This window comes from Amphiprion ocellaris, chromosome 5, assembly GCF_022539595.1.
Source record: "Amphiprion ocellaris isolate individual 3 ecotype Okinawa chromosome 5, ASM2253959v1, whole genome shotgun sequence".
NCBI classification, from domain to species: Eukaryota; Metazoa; Chordata; class Actinopteri; family Pomacentridae; genus Amphiprion; species Amphiprion ocellaris.
The window spans coordinates 3,568,035-3,577,797 of record NC_072770.1 but is presented as its reverse complement, the minus strand read 5'-3'; the positions used below and the strand labels follow the sequence as shown (position 1 = coordinate 3,577,797).

The following is a 9,763-nucleotide window of genomic DNA, read 5'->3' as shown; positions in this document are numbered from 1 at the left end:
AGTGGGGGACGTCTACGTAGATCACGTGACCGACCAACGGTAGATCTGAATTATTTTTAGTTTTGTTTTATTTATTATTTTGGTCCTCAGAGACTTTTACACACACACACACACACACACACACACACACACACACACACACACACATACACACACACACTTACAAAAAAAACTAAATAAAATAAAATAAAAAAAAAAACTTGGATAAAAGGGCACTTTGGGCATCAAGGGGCAAAGGGGGCAAAGGGGCAGGTGCTTCAGCCTCCTCCGCCCCCCCCGGCACGTGGCTGCAACCCTGTGGATACACCACCAATTACTATGGGCAAGTCCACCAGGAGAGTCATTGTACATATTTTGTTGCACTACAGCCGTTTGTATGAAAAGTACCATACAGGTGATACTACACAAACAGTTGAGGACAGAAAGTCTGATTAGGTATTAGATTATCTTAAATAAATCATGCAAGCTATGAATACACTGAAAAGGAACACCTGGATGTGTAAAGTCTTGCCCCCTACATGGTTTGTATATTACTACGGATATGGGAAGAACTTCTCCAGGAAAGTTCACTTTTGGATGGACTATTCCTGTCTCTGTGAAGACACCCCACCTCCACCCCCACCTGCCTGTGCTCAGTGGTTCGCTCCGTTCGTCGCGCTGCTGCTGTTCACCGTCGCTCCACTGACAGTTGGAACCAAGCCGGTTACCGAGCAGTGAGCCGCCGCCTGCACGTTGTTCGCTCACCCCTCACTCCTCTTCGGCTTCTCTCAGCGTTTTTACCTCTTACACTGGTAGGTCAGTTCTCTCCTCCTCCTGCTTTCTTTCTTGCTGGTTTGGTTTCCCTCTTCTTCTTTTTTTGTTTATGTTTTAGCCTTTGCAGTTAATATCAGCAGCTACTTGGATTCATCTGTTGTCCTGCGAGTTCCCGCTGGAGCTTTTACTCGCAGCTTTACGCACCGCATTAGTATTTTGTCAGTCCCCGGTGCTGTTGTTCGAGAGAAGCTTACCCTCTGGATTTTCTTGAGTTTGTTTTCTTTTTGTTTTTGTCTTGATGTGTTCCCTTCTCGGTAACTGAGATGCATATTCTTTCTGCGATCTTAACTGATTAATTTTGATCTGTGCGCATTTTGCTCTGCACTCATCCCAGTCATGCTGTTTGACTTTATTTTTATTTGAACTATTCCCAAAAGGGATATGAATTTCTCTTAAACCGGAACTTCGCGCATACGGCATGCCAGAACCAAGCGGGGATGATGATTATGATGATGATGAAGAAGATGATGATGATGATGATGGTGACGGTGATGATGATGATGATGATTATGATGATGAGGATGATGATTATGATGATGATTATGATGATGATGATGATTATGATGATGAGGATGATGATGATGATGATTATGATGATGAGGATGATGATGATTATGATGATGATGATGATGATGATGAGGATGAGGATGATGATGATGATGATTGTGATGATGATTATGATGATGATGATGATGATGATGATGATGATTATGATGATGAGGATGATGATTATGATGATGAGGATGATGATGATTATGATGATGAGGATGATGATGATGATGATTGTGATGATGATGATGATGATGATGATGATGATGGCCAGATGTGGCGCGAACAGCTGATCCTGATCTACGGAGCTGCTCGTGTTTCTGACTGACTGTGATTTTTTCCTGAACACTGACCTCAGCTGTGCTTCTCGGTCAGTGTGTGAATGTGTTTGAGACTGTTCAGCTTGTAAAGCTACCAGGAGCAGCTGACAGGTCGGCTTTGTTAGTCTGTTGTCTTGCTCTCTGATGTGTATTGTCAGCAGACTGGCTGTTGGTTCTTTTTTTTTTTTTTTTTGCAGTTTTGAACTGCACTACATGCTGAGAGTATTTTTTGTTCTTGTAAAGCTTCAGTCAGAACTTTGCTATTTCAAGATTTGCTTTGGGATTTGCGAGATGGAGACCAAAACGGAGAAAATCACAGTGATTGGTTGAACTGTATCCACCACTTACTGATAATTTCTACTACATTTCAAGTCCAGCACCTGAAAACTCTTCGTGAACAAATGAGATCTTTACCATTTCCCGTGAATAAATGACATCTCTACTTATCAGCAGTCTTGTCAATTGAGACACATTTTTCTGTGAGGAATATTGTTTGAGGTGATGTCAGGAGTTTGCATAAGTTTTGTACAAGCCAATGGAAGGATACTTTGATGGCAGGACACTCACACAATGCCATAGTACTATCCTTATGTTTAAGTGTTTAATTTGCAGAATGTAGCATGCACTGGAGTTGGTGTGCAGTAAAATGCAGCTACAAGCAGGACTGTGAGGCTCAGGGGACAAGAAGGATTCTGCAGGATAAGATCAGGGAGGCTGCAGGATAAGATCAGGGAGGCTGCAGGATGCTGCTGTGGTTTCTTGGTTGCTCAACTCTGTGATGCGTTTCATCTTTATTCTGCCCAAACAGCATATTTAATCGATTTCACGGTCAGTCTGTATATTCAGAAAAACAGCCTAATTATAAAATGTTTCAGTTTCCTAAAAGCATGACATTATTTGGCAACATCTAAATTTAGCATTTTATTCCCACATATCAGATACTCCTAAAGCTCTGCTGGTGAATATTTATTTCTGTTGAAAGCTAAACGCAGGTGTATTCAGTGACTGGCTGGTTAAACTTTTACTCAGTGTGGTGATGGGTGGGGCTCTGCTGAGACTAGTGACACAACCAGATCAAATTCTTAATCCTCATTCATTTCTCACAAACAGGGTGAAATGAATTCTTGCAGAAATCAATCAGAGGGAAATCTGACATAAACACAAAGCTCTGTGCTACCCAGTCAGATGAGAAAGACTGGACTCTTATTCTGATAATGTTCATACTGTTTATACCGGCGGGGTTATGTTTGGTTGTAGCGAGTTCATGGTCGGCGTCTAAGATTGCTGATAGTGATATGAAGCTGTATCATTAACAGGTTTGTGGACCGTTTTGTTTACAACTCTACCCACACAGTTTCCATTCTCAGGTCAAAAAGGTTTGTGCTGCCAGCATAACATACTGTAACGAGCTGGAAGAGTAAAGTTTGATTCATACTTCTGCATCTAATCTACACTTAGAAACGGTGTTGCTGCATGACCTACACTGCAACCTGATTTACACCTCTGCAGAAATGTGACTACATGCCTACATGCAACCCATATCACAACAACTGTGATTGATCTGCTCAATAGTAATATGTTGTCTTAACAAAGTATATAAATGTGTGCAAAGATAATGCCTCTGTGAAACAAAGTGTTGTGTGTGGTTTCAGCTCAGTGATTAAGGCCTTGGGTTACAGATAAATCTAAAGTTGGGCACTCAAGCCCCAGCACTGCCAAGCTGCCATTGTTGGGCCCTTGAGGAAGGTCCTTCACCTGCTCCAGGGGCACCTTAGTGTAGCTGACCCTGCACTGTGACCGCAGCTTTCTAACAAACTGGAATATGCAAAAAGACTCCGTTTTTGTTGTCTGTGCAATGACAATAATGAATCTGTATCTTACTATTAATAGGCTGTGACTGTATCTGATTTTCTCATAATGCAAACACAATATCCAGCATTCTTCCATTGTAGAAATATGCTTTTCTCTTGTTTTCATAGGTCTAGTACCCCATGTATGGACTCAGTCAGTTGAAGTATTTTCAGTGGTGTTGCAGTAATTTACATAAATGTACCTTTTGTCCAACATAAGCTGCTCTATACACAAAACAACCTCAATACAGTGGCATAGAAACGGCCCTGCTTACCAGTGGTCTGGTGGCATTATTGCAAGAATAAAGGGGAACAGTGATGTAGGCCACTTGTTTAGACTCCAGCAGAGGCTATGCGTAACAACAACTCAGGAGTATGAATTGTTCTTAGAGAGATCTCAGTCAGTCAGCCTGTACATGACCATGATGTCCAGAGAAAAGAGTTGATCACAGGAAATAAGTAAAAACATGCCATGAACTTCTGATATTAGACCATTAACACTGGATTTATACGGAATCAGCTGTGACTCTACAGCTCTGCAGAACTTTTATACGCCTTTTCAGTCATAGTTTTACCATGTTTCCCAGCACTCTCATCAATGCTGTTTCTAGTGTCAGCACTCAGCTATCCTCAGTGAAAAGCACACCTAAACTCATTGTACACTATCCACAGACAGCAAACAAGCAAATTTAGCAACTAGAGAACAGTAGCGCCTACCACAGTCCTCGTGCAAATATCTGTCATGTGGCAGGATAAGCGCTCACAACAAAATCAGACTTTTGTTCAGTCCTGGTTGACATCTGCAAAATGGAACTGAAGGACATGTCCTTGGTGCTGCACAGCGATGGACATCCATTGCACAGCTTTGAGAAGGTTTTATGAGCCTTTCTGTGCATCTATCCTGATAATGGCAATGAATTTAAAAATGCCTTGTTGATAGGGGTGCGTTTTGCAAAGACAATAAACTGCAGTTCAGTAAGTAAGAGATTCACAAACTGCCCAGGTGCCAAAGTGCTGCAGAGCAGTTCATTTCAATTTGATGAAAGAATATCTTATGAGAGGCATGCACATATTTCAGCCCTATTCAATTAGCGGCCCGCGGGCCACATGCGGCCCGAAAGCAACCCTCGAGTGGCCCTAAAGCAACTGCCGAGTGATTGGGACTTGGGTCCGAGAAAAACAGAAAAACATCTTTCAGTAACACTGACAAATTCTTACAAAAATTCCAACATTATTGCAAACATTGAATGCAACACTTACCGTAACCTAGCAACTAACCCACAATGCATTGTGTTGAGGAGACGCGTTTGAAAAGTTAACATTAGCAGTTCTATACAGGCGAAAATAGCAGCATGTCTTTTTCTATCCTGAAACGTCGGTTTAATCCTGCGTGGACTGACAAGTATTTATTTATTTACCACCAAGTCCGAACGTCAAACCAATGCGTTTACTCTGCAACGAGTGCGTTGCAGCGCTGAAAGATTATCATGTCCGAAGACACCACATTGAAAAAACATGCCGCGTTTCGGACAAACTTTCCCGAGGGACGTCATGAGAGAGCGGCTATAATTCAGAGTTTGACTGCATCTTACAACCGGAGCTGTACTACTATGAAGCGGACCTGCACAGCTCAGGAAAGGGCCACTAAAAGAGGCCGTTCACAGACTCAGAAACTGTGAAGGACTGCATGTTGGCTGTCGTGGATGAAGTTTTAACGGACGATAAAGTTAAGACGAGTGTGACATCTGCTAGCAAACAGGTCTGACACGTCAAACATTCTCGCCACAGATGTCTTCGAGACATGGTAAGTGCAACAAAGCAGCGTGCTGTAGCAGACACTAAAGGTAGTTTTATGTATTTATGTGACTATTTTATGTTCACTTATAAGTTTAATATTTAAGAAAGACATTTTGTTTTGACAGTTATTTCACTTAGTTGCACTTTATTATGCACTTTGATGTCAGCTTTATTTCGTTTCAAAGGGATAGTAACTATCACTGTGCCTACTGTTTATTTTTTTGATTATATGCACTGAAGATGTGACTGTCTCAGATGAGACCAAATATGGACAGGGACAAACTGTTTTTTGTTATTTCAAAAGAAGAAAAATGTCTCAAGTTCTGTAAAGTTACTGTTAAGCAAGTTACTTTTTAATGCACTTTGAGATGTGACCAAAACAAAAGATGGTGTTTCTAATCGGCACTTAGTTTTTATGTTCATATGCACCTTAACATGTGCTTATATTTACCTATCAAAATGTGTTGAAGTTGTGTGTTTGAAATGTAAAATTTAAAGAAGCAGTATTTCAGCACAGGTTTAGTTTAAGTACTGCTCTTCTATTGTGTTTATGTCCTTTTGGATGTGGCAATACGTTTATAAACATCCAGTGTGTTTGTTATCTGATCTGTTTGTGTTTATTTTAAATGGTTAACTTTGCTCACTGTCTGCTAAAAACATCCGGCCCAGCTCATGTTCTTAGTCTGAAAATCCGGCCCGAGTCAGTTTTTAACTGAATAGCCCTGATATATTTTATTGTCCAGTGGAGCACAGCACTGATGACACCAGGCTAAATTGTTTTGTTGAAGCTTTTCTTCTCTGTGCAAGCATCTGTTCCAGTTCCACTGAAAATAATTGTTGGATTTCTCTTTCTTTATGAATTGTGGTCAAAGATGCACAAATATGCACATACTCCATCAGCTCAGTTCTGAGAAAAAATAATTTTAGAAAAATAGCAGTGGAATAGTGTGCTGCCAGATATAATATAACACCTGAAATTAGCACAGTGCAGGCAGACACACAGCGGAGTGACAGAATGTAAAGTGTCAGAGTGAGAGTTACAGCGTTGTGGAAATGAGATACTCAGTCACTACACATTCACTGAGTTATACTACAAGTGCTCGGGCAGCTGTATTAATAGAAAAGAAAAAAATCAAAACAGACCTTAATAAATAATGACTCAGATATAAACTTGGCTGCGTTAATTATTCAGAGCCTCTGTGGTGATAATGAAAAAATGCTGCTGCACTTTGACTCTATATGCTGAAGCTTGTTGGTGTTTGAGCTCTGCAGGCGTAGTGGGTGAGTTTAGTATAGCTGTACTCACATATAGTAGTGCTATGAGGCAATGCTGTTCAACAGATTTCTAATTGTAGCAATTTGAATTGTGATTTGATTTTCGTTGTGTATTTTCAGGTTTTCTGTGATGAGTGAATATTTCTGTTGTGGTTTGGATACAAAGTTCAAGAATTGAACTTGAATTTATAGTAACAGATGATAAATCAGCAGCATCAGATTTTCAGTTTTGTATCAAAAGATCTTCGGCCTCAAGTGTCCATACACTAAGTATTGGCAATATATTGGCACTAGTATAAATTATCCAGCCTTAAATAAAATTGGACATGTAGGTCAGTTTACCTCCGTGTGTAATTGTTCCTAATTCAAACAGACCTTAAAAAGAAAATCAATTTGTTTCTGTACTTGGCTGCACAGTGCCTCAGTGGTTGCAGCTAGAAGATCTCCGGTTCGTGTCCCGGCCTGAGATCTTTCTGCATGAAGTCTGCATGTTCTCCCTGTGCATGCATGGGTTTTCTCCAGGTTCTCCAGCTTCCTCCCACAGTCCAAAAACATTCTGAGGTTAACTGGTGATTCTAAATTGTCCGTAGGTGTGAATGTGAGTGTGATTGTTTGTCTCTCTGTGTAGCCCTGTGATAGACTGGTGATAGACTCCACCCCCCCCATCAGTGTGATGACGCAAAAGGTGTCAGCATGTTTCTCAAGACCATTTCATCAGGATCTGTTGATTTACTGGACGTTTGCACTGTAGTTCAGCAAATCCACCTTTCAGTTTTTAACACAACTATTTTTCTGTTAAATTCACAGCACTTTCTTCATGTTATAGTTTTCAGTTGTACATTTGCTTTCACTCTGTAAATCATTGAATCTAATATAAAACAGAGTAGGCATTAACTATGCAGATGTGTCACTTCTGCAGGCAATAACCTCAATGTCCAAACATTTTTCTCTCAGATTCTCAGAAGCTGTACAACTGGAGGGTAAATTTCAGTTTTGGTTCAGCAGGCTTCTCTTTCTTTCTAGTGCAGGCTATGTTGCTCCAAATGTTTCTCTCAGGAGGGGATCCTGTAATAGAAATGTGGATTGTCAAACTCAGATCCGCAGTCCTTTTACTTTCTTTCATTTTACCTTCCTCTTCTCTGTAGTAGTGCTGGTAATTTCCTTTGGAGGAACAATAGAGAATGAATTATGAAGAAAGCACCAGGAGGTCGCTTTTGAAGAAAAAAGAAAGAAGCAGTTGTGTTTTGTTACATGCAAGCCTTTACCCGTTTGTAAATACAGCACACTTAGTATTATATGCACACAGCAGAAACATGTGGTTCTAGACATATTTTTGGGTTTTAAGATGAATCCAGAACCACATGTGTTACTATATTACACAGTACAAAACTTGTATATTTATGCATTGACTGTTTGTGACAACCCACCAGTGGAACTTAAGACAATTTAGAGTCTGATAATTTGCGGAAGCTTGAACAACCTACAGGTCTCTTGTTTCTGACAGATTTCAGAAAACAGTTTTTCCCTCACAGAGTTGCTGCTTAATTTTACCCCTCAATCACATTTATTCATTAGCCAACTGTTGGTGGTTTTGCATGTTTGCTGTCCATGGCAACACACACCAAGGTGCAGTCAGTCAGTCAGCTGGGATAGACTCCAGCACCCCATGACTCTAATGAGGATAAAGTGGTGGATAGATAATGGATGGATGGATCTTCTGCAAAACCTCTATTTTATATTTAATTAGCCCAGGTTCTCATTTGTTAATTGCATTAATAACAAACATCTGATATTTTAACCCTCTGAACCAAAGCAGTTTCTTTTCTTTTTTTTTTTTTTACTCCTGTCAACATTTTTGTCACTGTGGGCTCATTTTTCACAGTAAAGTTCTTTTACAATTTGTAAAACATTTTCTGACAATTAATTGTTTTTTTTGTTTTTTTTTTTGTTTGTTTTTTTTACAGTTTCTTGGTGATGATAAAAAAAACATGGGGAGATTTTGGCAATTTTAATTCTTTAATTAAATGATCTATTCTTTGGAACAATATCTTGCATTTGAAACCCACTAGCAGGTTTGGGGGTTCATAGAATTTTGAAATAAAATCTGAAATTACAGGAAAAAAAAATGTAATCACAATTTCAGTTGCTCCATAAACAGAAATGAGGTTTTATACTGAGCTGTATTGGTTGATTGACAGACTTTTCAGTAGACAGATGAGCAGTCATTCAGAATGTTTAGCTGGATGACTTTTAACCTGACTGTTTAAAAACTGTCACATTGGATTATTGTCTGACTGGTCAATGAATTGCATGTGCTGTGAAGGTTGCATATATGAGTTCATTAGGACACATCTGAATATTCTTGTTAATAGGTTGTCATGTCACACCAATAGGTTTACATGGATTTTATAGTTTACTATTATTGTCAGTACAGTGTGGACATCAGTTTAAAGTTTCTTCTTTTACCTTAAAGCACGTCTAGTTTGCTTCATATATTTTATCAATCATGATGGTGCAGAAGTGAACAGGAGCTTTTCTGAAAATCCAGAGATGGTGCATCACATGTTTAGTTATCAGGCTCCCAACAAAACAATGCCTCAAACTAGCATGTTCACAGATTCCTTTTTAACAATGCACTGTTACTTCTTTTGTTTGCTTCTGTCTCCTGTGTTTGATTTCCTGACAACAGAGCTCATGAATATGCTTTTGTGCAGTAGACTGCTGATGTTCTTGGCCAAATGCTTTACTGACTGGCTGACTGAGTGCCTTCTCTGCTTTCACTCTTCTGCTTACTGTCTGTCAGCATCCTCCCTCTCTCTCTTCACTCTTCTCTATGCTCGAGCTCTCCTTAGCTTTGTCAACAATTTTAAACTAAACTCTCATTAATGCAAATTGCATGTGCTCTCTCCTCGCTTTGCTCCATTCACAGCACCTGTGTGTGTGTGTGTGTGTGTGTGTGTGTGCGTGTGTGCGTGTGTGCGTGTGTGCGTGTGTGCGTGTGTGCGTGTGTGCGTGTGTGCGTGTGTGCGTGTGTGTGTGTGTCTGTCTGTCTGGTCAGGAGTCAACGAGTCCTGACATTTAGAACCTCAGCCACCTCCCTGATTTAGCAGAATCAGAGACTTCTCTTTGTCTTCTCTCAATCTTTTGCTGAGTGTTTCC

At 40.1% G+C, this 9,763-nt stretch overlaps 1 protein-coding gene across 3 annotated transcripts in view; it reads left to right on the top strand.

Moving 5' to 3' along the window:
• Nucleotides 1–698: 698 nt before the first annotated feature.
• raly (RALY heterogeneous nuclear ribonucleoprotein) overlaps nucleotides 699–9,763 on the top strand; it is a 134,465-nt gene continuing 125,400 nt past the window's right edge. For all 3 annotated transcript variants that reach the window (XM_055010438.1, XM_055010437.1, XM_035957625.2), the window contains exon 1: nucleotides 699–791. The gene's annotated coding sequence lies outside the window, so the exon portion shown is untranslated. The remainder of the gene's footprint in view (nucleotides 792–9,763) is intronic.